Source organism: Tamandua tetradactyla, chromosome 1, assembly GCF_023851605.1.
Source record: "Tamandua tetradactyla isolate mTamTet1 chromosome 1, mTamTet1.pri, whole genome shotgun sequence".
Taxonomy (NCBI): domain Eukaryota; kingdom Metazoa; phylum Chordata; class Mammalia; order Pilosa; family Myrmecophagidae; genus Tamandua; species Tamandua tetradactyla.
In genome coordinates, this window is record NC_135327.1 from 155,616,251 (window position 1) to 155,631,904 (window position 15,654).

General features: G+C 37.1%; 1 protein-coding gene across 1 annotated transcript in view; it reads left to right on the top strand.

Annotated features, from left to right (window-relative positions):
* Positions 1-15,654, top strand: part of TES (testin LIM domain protein) — an 86,566-nt gene that overhangs the window by 15,167 nt on the left and 55,745 nt on the right. The window lies entirely within an intron of this gene.

Sequence of the window (15,654 nt, forward strand, 5' to 3'; positions counted from 1 at the left end):
TGGGGTTTTGTTTGTTGTTTGTTTTTTGATGCATGGTCCAGGAATTGAACCCAGGTCTCCCACATGGAGGGCAAGTATTCTACCACTGAATCACCTATACACCCCTGGTACTGGGGGTGAGCCCATCAAAATATCTTTCTGAGAGGCACAACTTAAGGCCATAACAACTATAAACCAACTAAACATATCTATAGAACACTACCCAACAACCTAAGAATATGCATTCATCTGAAATCCATATAGAATGTTCTCCAAGATAAACCATATATTAAGTCATAAAGCAAGGCTCAATTTAAAAGGATGAAAACAAAGTATGATTTAGTTTCCTAGGATGGTCAAAGAAGAAACCATGAAATGGGTTGGCTTTAAACAATGGGAATTTATTAGCCTATTGTTTGCGGCCATAAAAATGCCCAAATCAAGGTATCCTGAGGCGGTGCTTTCCTTCCCAAAGACCAGCTGCCAGTGATCCTCGAATCCTCCCACATGGCAAGGCACATGGGAGCATCTGCTGGTCTCTCCCTTCTTTTCTGAGTTTCCTTGTCTTCGGTTTCTTGCTTCCCTGGCTTGCTGGCTCTGTATTCATCCCATGTGTAAAGGATTCCAGTAAGAGGATTAAGACTCACCCTTAACTGAAGTCACCTCGTCAAAAGGCCCTGCTTATTATTGATTTGCACCCACAGGAATGGATTAGCTTTAAGAACATGATTTTCTGGGGTACATACAGTTCCAAAACACCATAGTTTAACAATGGAATAAAATTAGAAATCAATAACAACAAGAAATTTAGAGATTGACAAATATGTGAAATGAAATTACACACTCCTAAATATTCAGTGGTTCAAAGAAAAAAATCACAAGGGAAATTAGAAAATACTTTGAGATGAATGAAAACCAAAACACCACATGCCAAAACTTACAGGATGATGCTGAAGCAATGCTTAGAGGGAAATTTGTGGTTGTAAAGACCTATATTTAAGAAAAAGAAGAATGTTCTTAAATCAAAGTAGCCTAATAAATAATTTGTTGTGATGAGTTTTCCTTCTATTAGGCTCATTATGTTTGGGAATAGCAGGCAGTGATACTATTTTTTTGCTGAGAATCAGTGGTTTATTCATGCTTCACTGTGATAATTATGGCTTTACCCATATACTCATTTTTACAATCAATCCAGTATTTAATGAGTGTCTACTATATGCCTGGCATTGAACCTGATCCTGAGTATACAGTGATGTATAACATATTCAGATTCCTTTAGTAAAATAAATTGGTGAAAGGAAATTTATCTACTCATTTCTCATAAAATAGATTGGTACTCTCTACTTAACTTTGTAGTACCGTATAATGAAAAGAAAAACATTGACCAGAGAACATCAGCTTTCCTACATGGAGTATAAATTTCAATGTCAAGCTGTAGTTGTTTATATTTCCTCTAATTCTAATTCCACCCTTGCAGTCATATAGGCTTTGATGCTTTCAATATATTCTTATATATATTAAATATATATTATAATGTATAAAAGACTTATAAGACATGAAGTTTGGGTATAGGGACAAGTAATACAGTTAATTAGTGACACTAGACTGAGTCAGAAATTTACATTTTAGCTTTCTCATTGACTATGTGACCTTGAACAAGATACTTAAACATTCTTTTTTTTTTTTTATTCTTTTTTTTTTATTAATTAAAAAAAGAATTAACAAAACAATTAGAAATCATTTCAATCTACATGTACAATCAGTAATTCTTAATAACATCACATAGTTGCATATTCATCATTTCTTAGTACATTTGCATCGATTTAGAAAAAGAAATAAAAAGACAACAGAATAAGAATTAAAACAATAATAGAAAGAAAAAAAAACAAAAAAAACAAAAACAAAAAACCTATACCTCACATGCAGCTTCATTCAGTGTTTTAACATAATTGTATTACAATTGGGTAGTATTGTGCTGTCCATTTCTGAGTTTTTATATCCAGTCCCGTTGTACAGTCTGTATCCCTTCATCTCCAATTATCCCTTCTCTTTTTTTTTTTTTTTTTTTAATTAACGGAAAAAAAGAAATTAACCCAACATTTAGAGATCATACCATTCTACACATGCAATCATTAATTCTTAACATCATCACATAGCTGCATGATCATCATTTCTTAGTACATTTGCATTGGTTTAGAAGAACTAGCAACACAACCGAAAAAGATATAGAATGTTAATATAGAGAAAAAAATAAAAGTAATAATGGTAAAATCAAAACAAAACAACACAAAACAAAACAAAAACCTATAGCTCAGATGCAGTTTCATTCAGTGTTTTAACATGATTACTTTACAATTAGGTATTATTGTGCTGTCCATTTTTGAGATTTTGTATCTAGTCCTGTTGCACAGTCTGTATCCCTTCAGCTCCAATTACCCATTATCTTACCCTGTTTCTAACTCCTGCTGAACTCTGTTACCAATGACATATTTCAAGTTTATTCTCGAATGTCCGTTCACATCAGTGGGACCATACAGTATTTGTCCTTTAGTTTTTGGCTGGATTCACTCAGCATAATATTCTCTAGGTCCATCCATGTTATTACATGGTTCATAAGTTTATCTTGTCTTAAAGCTGCATAATATTCCATCGTATGTATATACCACAGTTTGTTTAGCCACTCTTCTGTTGATGGAGATTTTGGCTGTTTCCATCTCTTTGCAATTGTAAATAATGCTGCTATAAACATTGGTGTGCAAATGTCCGTTTGTGTCTTTGCCCTTAAGTCCTTTGAGTAGATACCTAGCAATGGTATTGCTGGGTCGTATGGCAATTCTATATTCAGCTTTTTGAGGAACCGCCAAACTGCCTTCCACAGTGGTTGCACCCTTTGACATTCCCACCAACAGTGGATAAGTGTGCCTCTTTCTCCGCATCCTCTCCAGCACTTGTCATTTTCTGTTTTGTTGATAATGGCCATTCTGGTGGGTGTGAGATGATATCTCATTGTGGTTTTGATTTGCATTTCTCTAATGGCCAGGGACATTGAGCATCTCTTCATGTGCCTCTTGGCCATCCGTATTTCCTCTTCTGATAGGTGTCTGTTCAAGTCTTTTTCCCATTTTGTAATTGGGTTGGCTGTCTTTTTGTTGTTGAGATGAACAATCTCTTTATAAATTCTGGATACTAGACCTTTATCTGATATATCATTTCCAAATATTGTCTCCCATTGTGAAGGCTGTCTTTCTACTTTCTTGATGAAGTTCTTTGATGCACAAAAGTGTTTAATTTTGAGGAGTTCCCATTTATTTATTTCCTTCTTCAGTGCTCTTGCTTTAGGTTTAAGGTCCATAAAACCGCCTCCAGTTGTAAGATCCATAAGATATCTCCCTACATTTTCCTCTAACTGTTTTATGGTCTTAGACCTAATGTTTAGATCTTTGATCCATTTTGAGTTAACTTTTGTATAGGGTGTGAGAGATGGGTCTTCTTTCATTCTTTTGCATATGGATATCCAGTTCTCTAGGCACCATTTATTGAAGAGACTGCTCTGTCCCAGGTGAGTTGGCTTGACTGCCTTATCAAAGATCAAATGTCCATAGATGAGAGGGTCTATATCTGAGCACTCTATTCGATTCCATTGGTCGATATATCTATCTTTATGCCAATACCATGCTGTTTTGACCACTGTGGCTTCATAATATGCCTTAAAGTCAGGCAGCGCGAGACCTCCAGCTTCGTTTTTTTTCCTCAAGATGTTTTTAGCAATTCGGGGCACCCTGCCCTTCCAGATAAATTTGCTTATTGGTTTTTCTATTTCTGAAAAATAAGTTGTTGGGATTTTGATTGGTATTGCATTGAATCTGTAAATCAATTTAGGTAGGATTGACATCTTAACTATATTTAGTCTTCCAATCCATGAACACGGTATGCCCTTCCATCTATTTAGGTCTTCTGTGATTTCTTTTAGCAGTTTTTTGTAGTTTTCTTTATATAGGTTTTTTGTCTCTTTAGTTGAATTTATTCCTAGGTATTTTATTCTTTTAGTTGCAATTGTGAATGGGATTCGTTTCTTGATTTCCCCCTCAGCTTGTTCATTACTAGTGTATAGAAATGCTACAGATTTTTGAATGTTGATCTTGTAACCTGCTACTTTGCTGTACTCATTTATTAGCTCTAGTAGTTTTGTTGTGGATTTTTCCGGGTTTTCGACGTATAGTATCATATCGTCTGCAAACAGTGATAGTTTTACTTCTTCCTTTCCAATTTTGATGCCTTGTATTTCTTTTTCTTGTCTAATTGCTCTGGCTAGAACCTCCAACACAATGTTGAATAATAGTGGTGATAGTGGACATCCTGTCTTGTTCCTGATCTTAGGGGGAAAGTTTTCAATTTTTCCCCATTGAGGATGATATTAGCTGTGGGTTTTTCATATATTCCCTCTATCATTTTAAGGAAGTTCCCTTGTATTCCTATCTTTTGAAGTGTTTTCAACAGGAAAGGATGTTGAATCTTGTCGAATGCCTTCTCTGCATCAATTGAGATGATCATGTGATTTTTCTGCTTTGATTTGTTGATATGGTGTATTACATTAATTGATTTTCTTATGTTGAACCATCCTTGCATACCTGGGATGAATCCTACTTGGTCATGATGTATAATTCTTTTAATGTGTTGTTGGATACGATTTGCTAGAATTTTATTGAGGATTTTTGCATCTGTATTCATTAGAGAGATTGGTCTGTAGTTTTCTTTTTTTGTAATATCTTTGCCTGGTTTTGGTATGAGGGTGATGTTGGCTTCATAGAATGAATTAGGTAGTTTTCCCTCCACTTCGATTTTTTTGAAGAGTTTGAAGAGAATTGGTACTAATTCTTTCTGGAACGTTTGGTAGAATTCACATGTGAAGCCATCTGGTCCTGGACTTTTCTTTTTAGGAAGCTTTTGAATGACTAATTCAATTTCTTTACTTGTGATTGGTTTGTTGAGGTCATCTATGTCTTCTTGAGTCAAAGTTGGTTGTTCATGTCTTTCCAGGAACCCGTCCATTTCATCTAAATTGTTGTATTTATTAGCATAAAGTTGTTCATAGTATCCTGTTATTACCTCCTTTATTTCTGTGAGGTCAGTAGTTATGTCTCCTCTTCCATTTCTGATCTTATTTATTTGCATCCTCTCTCTTCTTCTTTTTGTCAATCTTGCTAAGGGCCCATCAATCTTATTGATTTTCTCATAGAACCAACTTCTGGCCTTATTGATTTTCTCTATTGTTTTCATGTTTTCAATTTCATTTATTTGTGCTCTAATCTTTGTTATTTCTTTCCTTTTGCTTGCTTTGGGGTTAGCTTGCTGTTCTTTCTCCAGTTCTTCCAAATGGATAGTTAATTCCTGAATTTTTGCCTTTTCTTCTTTTCTGATATAGGCATTTAGAGCAATAAATTTCCCTCTTAACACAGCCTTTGCTGCGTCCCATAAGTTTTGATATGTTGTGTTTTCATTTTCATTCGCCTCGAGGTATTTGCTAATTTCTCTTGCAATTTCTTCTTTGACCCAGTCGTTGTTTAGGAGTGTGTTGTTGAGCCTCCACGTATTTGTGAATTTTCTGGCACTCTGCCTATTATTGATCTCCAACATCATTCCTTTATGGTCTGAGAAAGTGTTGTGTAAGATTTCAATCTTTTTAAATTTGTTAAGACTTGCTTTGTGACCCAGCATATGGTCTATCTTTGAGAATGATCCATGAGCACTTGAGAAAAAGGTGTATCCTGCTGTTGTGGGATGTAATGTCCTATAAATGTCTATTAAGTCTAGTTCATTTATAGTAATATTCAGATTCTCTATTTCTTTGTTGATCCTCTGTCTAGATGTTCTGTCCCTTGATGAGAGTGGTGAGTTGAAGTCTCCAACTATTATGGTATATGAGTCTATTTCCCTTTTCAGTGTTTGCAGTATATTCCTCACGTATTTTGGGGCATTCTGATTCGGTGCGTAAATATTTATGATTGTTATGTCTTCTTGTTTAATTGTTCCTTTTATTAGTATATAGTGTCCTTCTTTGTCTCTTTTAACTGTTTTACATTTGAAGTCTAATTTGTTGGATATTAGTATAGCCACTCCTGCTCTTTTCTGGTTGTTATTTGCATGAAATAACTTTTCCCAACCTTTCACTTTCAACCTATGTTTATCTTTGGGTCTAAGATGTGTTTCCTGTAGACAGCATATAGAAGGATCCTGTTTTTTAATCCATTCTGCCAATCTATGTCTTTTGACTGGGGAATTCAGTCCATTGACATTTAGTGTTATTACTGTTTGGATAATATTTTCCTCTAACATTTTGCCTTTTGTATTATATATATCATATCTGATTTTCCTTCTTTCTACACTCTTTTTCATATCTCTCTCTTCTGTCTTTTTGTATCTGACTCTAGTGCTCCCTTTAGTATTTCTTGCAGAGCTGGTCTCTTGGTCACAAATTCTCTCAGTGACTTTTTGTCTGAGAATGTTTTAATTTCTCCCTCATTTTTGAAGGATAATTTTGCTGGATATAGGAGTCTTGGTTGGCAGTTTTTCTCTTTTAGTATTTTAAATATATCATCCCACTGTCTTCTAGCTTCCATGGTTTCTGCTGAGAAATCTACACAAAGTCTTATTGGGTTTCCCTTGTATGTAATGGATTGTTTTTCTCTTGCTGCTTTCAAGATCTTCTCTTTCTCTTTGACCTCTGACATTCTAACTAGTAAGTGTCTTGGAGAACGCCTATTTGGGTCTAATCTCTTTGGGGTGCGCTGCACTTCTTGGATCTGTAATTTTAGGTCTTTCATAAGAGTTGGGAAATTTTCAGTGAAAATTTCTTCCATTAGTTTTTCTCCTCCTTTTCCCTTCTCTTCTCCTTCTGGGACACCCACAACACGTATATTTGTGCGGTTCATATTGTCCTTGAGTTCCCTGATACCCTGTTCAAATTTTTCCATTCTTTTCCCGATAGTTTCTGTTTCTTTTTGGAATTCAGATGTTCCATCCTCCAAATCACTAATTCTATCTTCTGTCTCTTTAAATCTATCATTGTAGCTATCCATTATTTTTTCTATGTTTGCTACTTTATCCTTCACTTCCATAAGTTCTGCGATTTGTTTTTTCAGTTTTTCTATTTCTTCTTTATGTTCAGCCCATGTCCTCTTCATGTCCTCCCTCAATTTATCGATTTCATTTTTGAAGAGGTTTTCCATTTCTGTTCGTATATTCAGGATTAGTTGTCTCAGCTCTTGTGTCTCATTTGAGCTATTGGTTTGTTCCTTTGACTGGGCCATATTCTCAATCTTTTGAGCGTGGACAGTTATCTTCTGCTGCTGGCGTCTGGGCATTTATTCAGATTTCTCTTGGTGTTGGACCCAGCAAGGTTGTAATATTTTTCTGTGAAATCTCTGGGTTCTGTTTTTCTTATCCTGCCCAGTAGGTGGTGCTCGTGGCACACGTTTGTCTGCGGGTCCCACCAGTAAAAGGTGCTGTGGGACCTTAAACTTTGGAAAACTCTCGCCATCCTGGGGGTTCGCTAGCCGAAGCGGCTTGAGGCGGCCCTCGGTCTGAACGCAGGGAGGGTTGCTGGTCGCCGCAGCCAGGGAAAGAGCCCGTCCGAATTTCCTAGTCGGCCCTGGGCAACAAGCGTGGCGGGAGGGCGCCAGCGGCAGCGGCCCGCCCGAGAGATTGCACGTTCCCCGGGAGTCACGGGTTTGGAAGGGGCCTCCCCCACCTGTCACCGTTCTCCGCGGGCTGGGGATTTCCGATCCAATTCTCTCAGTTGGTCCGGGGGCTGCGCGTGGTGTGGGCGCCAGTCGCCTTGGTTTCAGGGGACCGCCTCTCCGATTCTCCCAGCCGGCCCGGGAAGGGGGAAGGGAGTAACTCCGGCCGCTTGCCACCCCGCCTGGTAAGGCCCGCGCGCCTGGGCGATCTCACCCGAGCTGCTTCTCTCAGCCAGCCAACCGTTCCAGGATGGGGTACGCTGTCTTTTTTATCTCTGTTGTGGCTTTGGGCGCTTTCTGTATCGTTTCTACTCCCCTAGTAGGTGTCCTGGAGAAGAAACTAAGATCCGCGCGTCTTACTAAGCCGCCATCTTCCAGGAAGTCCCATCACTTAAACATTCTTAATCTTAGTTCTTCATCTGTCAAAAAAGATAACAGTAACTATACAGTGGAGATTTTTATGTTAGCATATGGCCAGTCTCTGCAATCAGGCTGATGCAGTTGTCAAATAGGCATCAGGGAACATGTCAGGTATGTAGTGGGCATCTTGAGTAAGCCAACACCTTTTATAAAAGACAAAGAGCTATAGGACCTCAGGATCAAGACTCCAGTCACAGGGTTGGGGTTTAGGGGAGGAAGGGAAGAGAGGGCCAAAAACTGACAATTCCTGAAAGGAACCTACAAGTACAGCCAAGAAAGATACCAGCTGGTATAAGGTTCACCAGCTCAGGAAGACAAGGCAACAGTTCAGTTTCAAGAGCCAAGGCCAAGTATCAGAGTCATGCTTCTTGGTGAGGTTAGAGAACTAGGAGTTAACTCTTCAAATCTTGCTACTTCTGGCCCATGTTAGTCATTTGGATGATTGTTAGTCATGACATGAGAGTGGGCTTACTGTTAGGCAGGACTTATGAAGTCCTGCTGTATTTAATTCTCAAATTATGTCTTGGACCTGTCCTTGTCTGTAAATAAACATGCAGTGGCTTCCCAGAAAACCTCCCAATCCTGTTATAATTCTAATCAAACCTCATGAGTCTATGGGCATCTCTGTTACTCATTATTGCCAAATCCACAGTCTTCTCCATCCTGGAAGATCCCTCAAGGTCTTGTAACACAGAATGTGCTTCTCACTCCCTGTGCCTTGGCTATACTATTTATCTCATGTTTGAATGCCTGTTCTCATCTTTCTATGCTTATCCAGACTCAACATGAGATCATGTAGATGTAACATTTTGTAAATTATAAAACAATACATAAGAGTGAACTATATTTACTGAAATTCACATCCTTCAAGAATGAGTTTAAGTCCCCCTCCTTCCAGTAAGTGTGACCCCACCCCTCTAAGTCCTCACTGATTTTACTCTTTTCTTTTCATTTTCTTCTTTTATTCCTTCCTATCTTCCTCCCTTGCTTCCTTCTTTCATCTCTCCCTCCCTCTCCCATGCTCTCTCTTTCCCTTTCTCTCTTCCTCCCTCTTTTCTTTCTTCCCATTCCTTTATTTCTTTCCTTTCATCCTGTTTGTTTGCTTCTACTTTCTCATTTCCATGAAAAATTACATCTTTCTTGCTCTACGACCCCATTTCCCCATCCCAAATACCTATAAGCCTTATTCTGAATTGTATGTTAATCAGTCCATGGTTTGCTACACAGTGTTTACCATCAATTACATATCCCTAATAATATCCTGTTTCATTTTGCCTGTTCTTATTTTTTAACCTCACATAGAAACAATCATGCTGTATTTATTCTTCCATAGTTTGCTTATTTTTCATATCATTAGGGCTCTGTTTGTTCATTTAAACAGATGTTATATCAATGTTTCAAAAGTCAAAATAATATATAACCACTGAAAATTCTTGTTTCCTCATCAGTTTCAATCACCCTATGTCTTCCTCTACCTCCTCCCCATAGGAAATCACTTAATAATTTCTCTTTTTAATTTTTTTATTGTGAAATATAACATTGTTCTAGTTTGCTAGCTGCCGGATTGCAATATACCAGAAATGGAATGGTTTTTTAAAAGGGGAATTTAATAAGTTGCTAGTTTACAGTTCTAAGGCTGAGAGAATGTCCCAATTAAAACAAGTCTGTAGAAATGTCCAATCAAAGGCATCCAGGGAAAGATACCTTGGTTCAAGAAGGCCAATGAAGTTCCAGGGTTTCTCTCTCAAGTGGAAGGGCACATGGCGAACACAGTCAGAGTTTCTCTCTCATCTGGAAAGGCACATGGTGAACATGGCATCATCTGCTAGCTTCTTCTCCTGGCTTCTTGTTTCATAAAGCTCCTCAGGAGGCATTTTCCGTCTTCATTTCCAAAGTTCACTGGTTGGTGGACTCTGCTTCTCATGGCTACATTGTTCTCTGTTCTCTCAGAATCTCCTTTCTCCAAAATGTTTCCTCTTTTATAGGACTCCGGAAACTTATCAAGACCCACCCAAATGGGTGGAGACATGTTGTCACCTAATCCAGTTTAACAACAACTCTTGATTTAATCACATCTCTAGGGAAATGATCTGATTACAGTTTCAAACATACAGTATTGAATAAGGATTATTCTGCCTTTACAAAATGGGATTTAGATTAAAACATAGTTTTTCTAGGGGACATACATCCTTTCAAAGCAGCACAAGCATGCATATAAAATATTTCCAAGAACATTTTAACAAGTAGTTATAAAACAGATTTTAAAGTTTGGTATGGATTATGTTTCCATGATTTTTTGTTTCTTTCTTCTAGCTACTCCAAGACACTGGAGACCAACAGAAATTTCAATAGAATGATTCAACAGTCATATTCATTTGTTAAATCCTATCTTCTCTATTATACTCCTCCTTTTCTTTAAAGAACATATACACATAAAATCAACAAATTTCAAAGTACATCGCAACAATCAGTTGTAGAACAGATTTTCAGAGTTTGGTATGGGTTACAATTCCACAATTTTAGGTGTTTATTTCTAGTTGTTCTAAGGTACTGGAGGCTAAATGAAATATCAATATAATGATTCAGCCCGTATAGTAATTTGTTAAATAGGATGTTCTCTGTATAAACTCTATCATCACCTTTGATCTTTCTCCCATTCTTTAAGGGTATTTCGGCTATGCCCCTTCTAGCTTTTTCATGTTGGAAAGGGCTGTTAATAATATGGGATAGAGGGATGGAACCTGATGTTCTGGAAGGGCTGGCCCCTCTGCATTTCAGGACTTATCTAGTCCAGGGACCCATCTGGAGGTTGTAAGTTTTGGAAAGTTACTCTAGTGCATGAAAACTTTGTAGAATCTTTATATATATAATGCCCTAGTTCTTTAGGATTGGCAAGAATTATTTGGGTTGGGGTTTGGTAAGTCATGATAGGTAACAATGTCTAATCAAAGCTTGCATAAGTGACCTCCAGTATAGACTCTCGACTCTATTTGAATTCTCTCATTCACTGATGCCTTACTTGTTACACTTCTTTTCCCCATTTTGTTAGGATGGATTGTTGACCCCACAATGCCAGAGCCAGGCTCATCCCTGAGAGTCATCTCCCATGCTGCCAGGGAGACTTTCATCCCTGGATGTCATATCCTATCTAGCAGGGAAAACAAAGGTTTCACTTGCAGTATTGGGCTAAGAGAGAGAGAGGCCACATTTGAGCAACAAAAACGGTCCTCCAGAGGTGACTCTTAGGTAGGATAAGCTTCTCCTCTACATACATAAGCTTCACAACAGCAAGCCTCAAGTGTCCCTAATGTTTTGCACAGTATCCAGGGGTTCCCCAGTTTTAAAGTTCAATAGCTCCATAACTTCTCTCCCATTCCTTAAGAGACTTTGCTAATACTTTTTTATTAAACTGCTTAATATACTCCGGGATGTATCCCAGCATTACATTAAGTTATACAGCATTAAAGATTCTCATTCTTATTCTGGGCTCCCTACATTTGGTTTGTTTAAATGATCTATCCAAACAGGCTGAGTTAGATTATGTGCTATAGAAAATTTAGGTTCTGGACATAATAAACTTTCTTCCTTTGGTCTCGAAGAGTAAAGTGAAGTTATTCTGAATTACCTTAATCCCAACCAGTTCAGCTTCATTCTTATCTCTAAATACCAGGTTATACATATATCAAACAGCCCTTCAAAAATCCACAAATAACAATTAAGACCTCACAATCTAGGGCCCAGTTTTCTTATAAGTATTTTCTAAATGAGATCATACAATATTTGCTCTTTTGTTTCAGGATTATTTTGCCTCACCAGATGTCCCACAGTTTCATTCCCATCATTGCATGCTTCACAACTTCGTTCCCTTTTGTAGTAGCACTGTGTTTGATCATATGTTTACACCATCGTTCACTAATCTGCTTCTCAGTCAATGCATCTTTCAGCCACTTCCATCTACTGGGCCTTGATGTATCATGTCCAAAGTCAACAATCCATCAACACTCTCAATTTTAGGTAATTTTATTGTTCCCAAGAGAAAGATGACCAATAAACATACCTTCACCAAATAGAAAATCCAAACCTACCCCTTACTGTTGTCCCTCCCCCCATTATGTGCCCCTGGTATTGCTGCAGTACTGTTGATGTTTTCCTGTTAAACATAGCCCAGAGCATGCAATATCCTTTTCCCCCTATACCTTTTCAGTAGTTCATGCAAGAACTTACTTATATTTGTCATGTTAATTGTGGAACACATGAGTCTATACAACTCCTTTTAATCACGTTCACCTTCAATATGGTAATATTACTTATAGACCTACTAGTGAAACGTCTTCACTTTTGTCTTTTCCCTTACAATTAAGTTCAACCTCAACAGAAAGGCTTCACCCATCTGAAGCTTCTGTGTATCTCTAGGTCCCCTATATTCTGTATTATAAGCCTCTGATTTTACCTTTACCATGGTCATAAAAGTGGAATCATGAGGTATCTGTCCTTTTGTGTCTGGTTTATTTCACTCAGCATTATGTCCTCAAGGTTCATCCATCTTTTCATGTGCTTCAGGATGTTATTTTGTCTTACTGCTGCATAACATTCCATCATATATACTACATTTTGTTAACCCATTCATCTGTTAATGGGAACTTAAAAATTTCTTTAGAATCCTTTCAATACAAGCAAAAGTAAGTGTATTCTTATTTTTCTTCTTTTTTATTAAAAAAGTACATCTCACATATAAATCTTTCCATAGCTATACACAGAGCTCTTTCTTACTTTTTTTATTTATTATTACTATTATTTTTTGCATGGGCAGGCACCGGGAATGAAATCCAGGTCTCTGGCATGGCAGGCGAGAACTCTGCCTGTTGAGCCACCGTGGCCCACTCTCTTTTTATATAGTTGTATAACATTCCATGGTGCACATCTATAATTCAAAATGAATACCTCTATTTTTTTTTTTTACATGGGCAGGCACCAGGAATCAAACCCAGGTCTCTGGCATGGCAGGTGAAAACTCTGCCTACTGAGGCACTGTGGTCCACAAATTAAACATTATTTTTAAAACTAGTCCTCTATCAATAGACACTTGGATAGTCTCTAGTAACTTACTAATATGTTATAAATAATAACACAGGGAATTTCTTATATGTGCATGTATTTTTATGTCATAAAGTCCTACGAGAAGAACTGCTAGGTGAAAAAGGAAATGGATTTTGTAATTTTGAAAGACATTACCAAATTACCCGTCTTAAAAATTGCCATTTTGTTTTATTACTAGTGATAGATAAGAGGGCTTGTTTCCCTCAGTCTCACTAAACTTAGATTCTTGACAATCTAATAAATGAAAAATGGCATTTCATTGTAGCTTACTTTGCAACTATATTATTACGAATGAAGTTGTATGAATATAAAATATTTATCTACTCCACTGATAATGGACATTTGGCCTGTTTCTAGTGTTTTGCTATTATGAAGAGAGGTATTATAAACATGCTAATGCATGTCTTATTTTTAAACTTTATGACACTTACGATCACTTTTATACCTTGCATTAATGAATAACTGACTTGCTATTTAACTATTTCCTGATACTTACCCACTCTTTTCCCAGTAGGACTTGCTAGAAAGAAGATAATCTTACATCTATGGGCTATATGCCATTGACTAGGAGCTGAATGAGCTCTCGGTAGGAACTGAATTGAATTGTTGGGATTAAATTGACTAGGATCAGCAGCCTGCTGGGGTCAGTGAAATGTAACATGAACTTAACATTTTATTTCCTGTTAATTCACCAACAGCAATAGCAACAGGATGAAATTAATTGTATACATATGTTGACAATATGGATAAGTCTTCATTCTTAAGATTACTGAGAAATTATATCTTAATAAGAAATACAAGTCAATTAGTTTTTCATTTACCTTTTGATACTCTGAGATTCCCGTGTGCCTGTGAATACAGCTTCTGTGACATAAAAAAACAGATGAAATATGATGGAAATTTTATTGCGCAATCTACTTTCACAGACCGAGACAGAACTTGTTGGCCTTATTTGGCATAACTCTCACATCATTATTTTGGCTAATCCATTTGTATAAATGATAGGCGTCTAGGAGTCATTCCATCCTCTTATGGTAGAAGCAAATGTTATGCTTTCAGAATGCATTCCAGGCTAGCTTTCTATCCAGGGATTAAAAGCCTGAGTTTTAAGTGAACAAAATCTACATGTCTTTCAGAACTATAATAGATTTTCCTGCTTACCCAACTATTGCAGCAATTGCTACACTAAAATAGTCACCAATAGGCCAGTGCCATCCCTTTTTAGGACTGAGTTAACTTATGAAAAGTAAATTAACTTCAGTTCACACTGAAGCTTACCAGAGACTCATATTTATGTTATACTTAAGAGGCAATCTTAAAAGTACAACACTTCCATCAGCCAGAACATATTGAGATCTCACGAAATGGTGTACCCAATGAAAAATTATTTAAAAACTGAGTTGTGTAAAATTTTAAAGTATTTAAAAGTTATTAAATGGCAATTTAATAGATAAAAACTGTTTTTACTGTTAAGTACATGTTACTATTTTACTATTAAGTGGTAATAGCTCATTAAGACAAGGTGCTGTGTTATATAATTAAGTGGCATAAAAAGGTCTGTGAGCAACTAACTTTGTAGGCACCATGCATGGTACTCTGTCTCACACACAATTCAATCTCTTCTCATATGCTGAAACACAACTGGCTCCCTACTGTGTCTCAGCTTGCCAGGGTTGCTATAACAAATACCGCTGACTGGTTGACTTAAACAACAAGAATTTATTATCTCAGTTTCACAGGCTAGGAGTTCAAATCAAAGTGTTGTCTAGACCATGCTTTCTTTGAAATCTTTGGGCTCTGGTAGTGACTTGGTGGCAGTCCATAACTCAGTCTCTGCCTCTGTCACATAGCTGTCGTTTTACTCATTTGTCTCCTGTAATCTTATGCCCAAATTTCCTTGACTTATAAGTACTCTTGTCATAGCAGATTAAAGCCCCCTGATTAGTTTGGCCTTATCTTAATAGGATCTCTGAAGGTCCCATTCACATATAAATTCACATCAACAAGGCTACGGTTAGGACTTCAATTTGTCTTTGTAAGAGATATGATTCAAATAATAATATACTGGAAAAACCATAGTTGCATCATTTAGAAAATAAATTGCTACAATAGTTAAAAGATTGTGAGAGTTGATGACATTTATTTAAATTTACATGGTACTCATGGTTCTCTAAGTATTCACAGAACTTTTCCATAACTATTTTCATGATTGAGTAAAACTAAAAACCTTCATTGCTAATCAGGGGGCTTTAATCTGCTATGACAAGAGTACTTGTAAGTCAAGGAAATTTGGGCACAAGGTTACAGGAGATAAATGAGTAAAAAGACAGCTATGTGACAGAGGCAGAGACTGAATTATGGACTGCCACCAAATCAGTACCAGAGCCCAAAGATTTCAAAGAAAGCATGGTCCAGACAACAC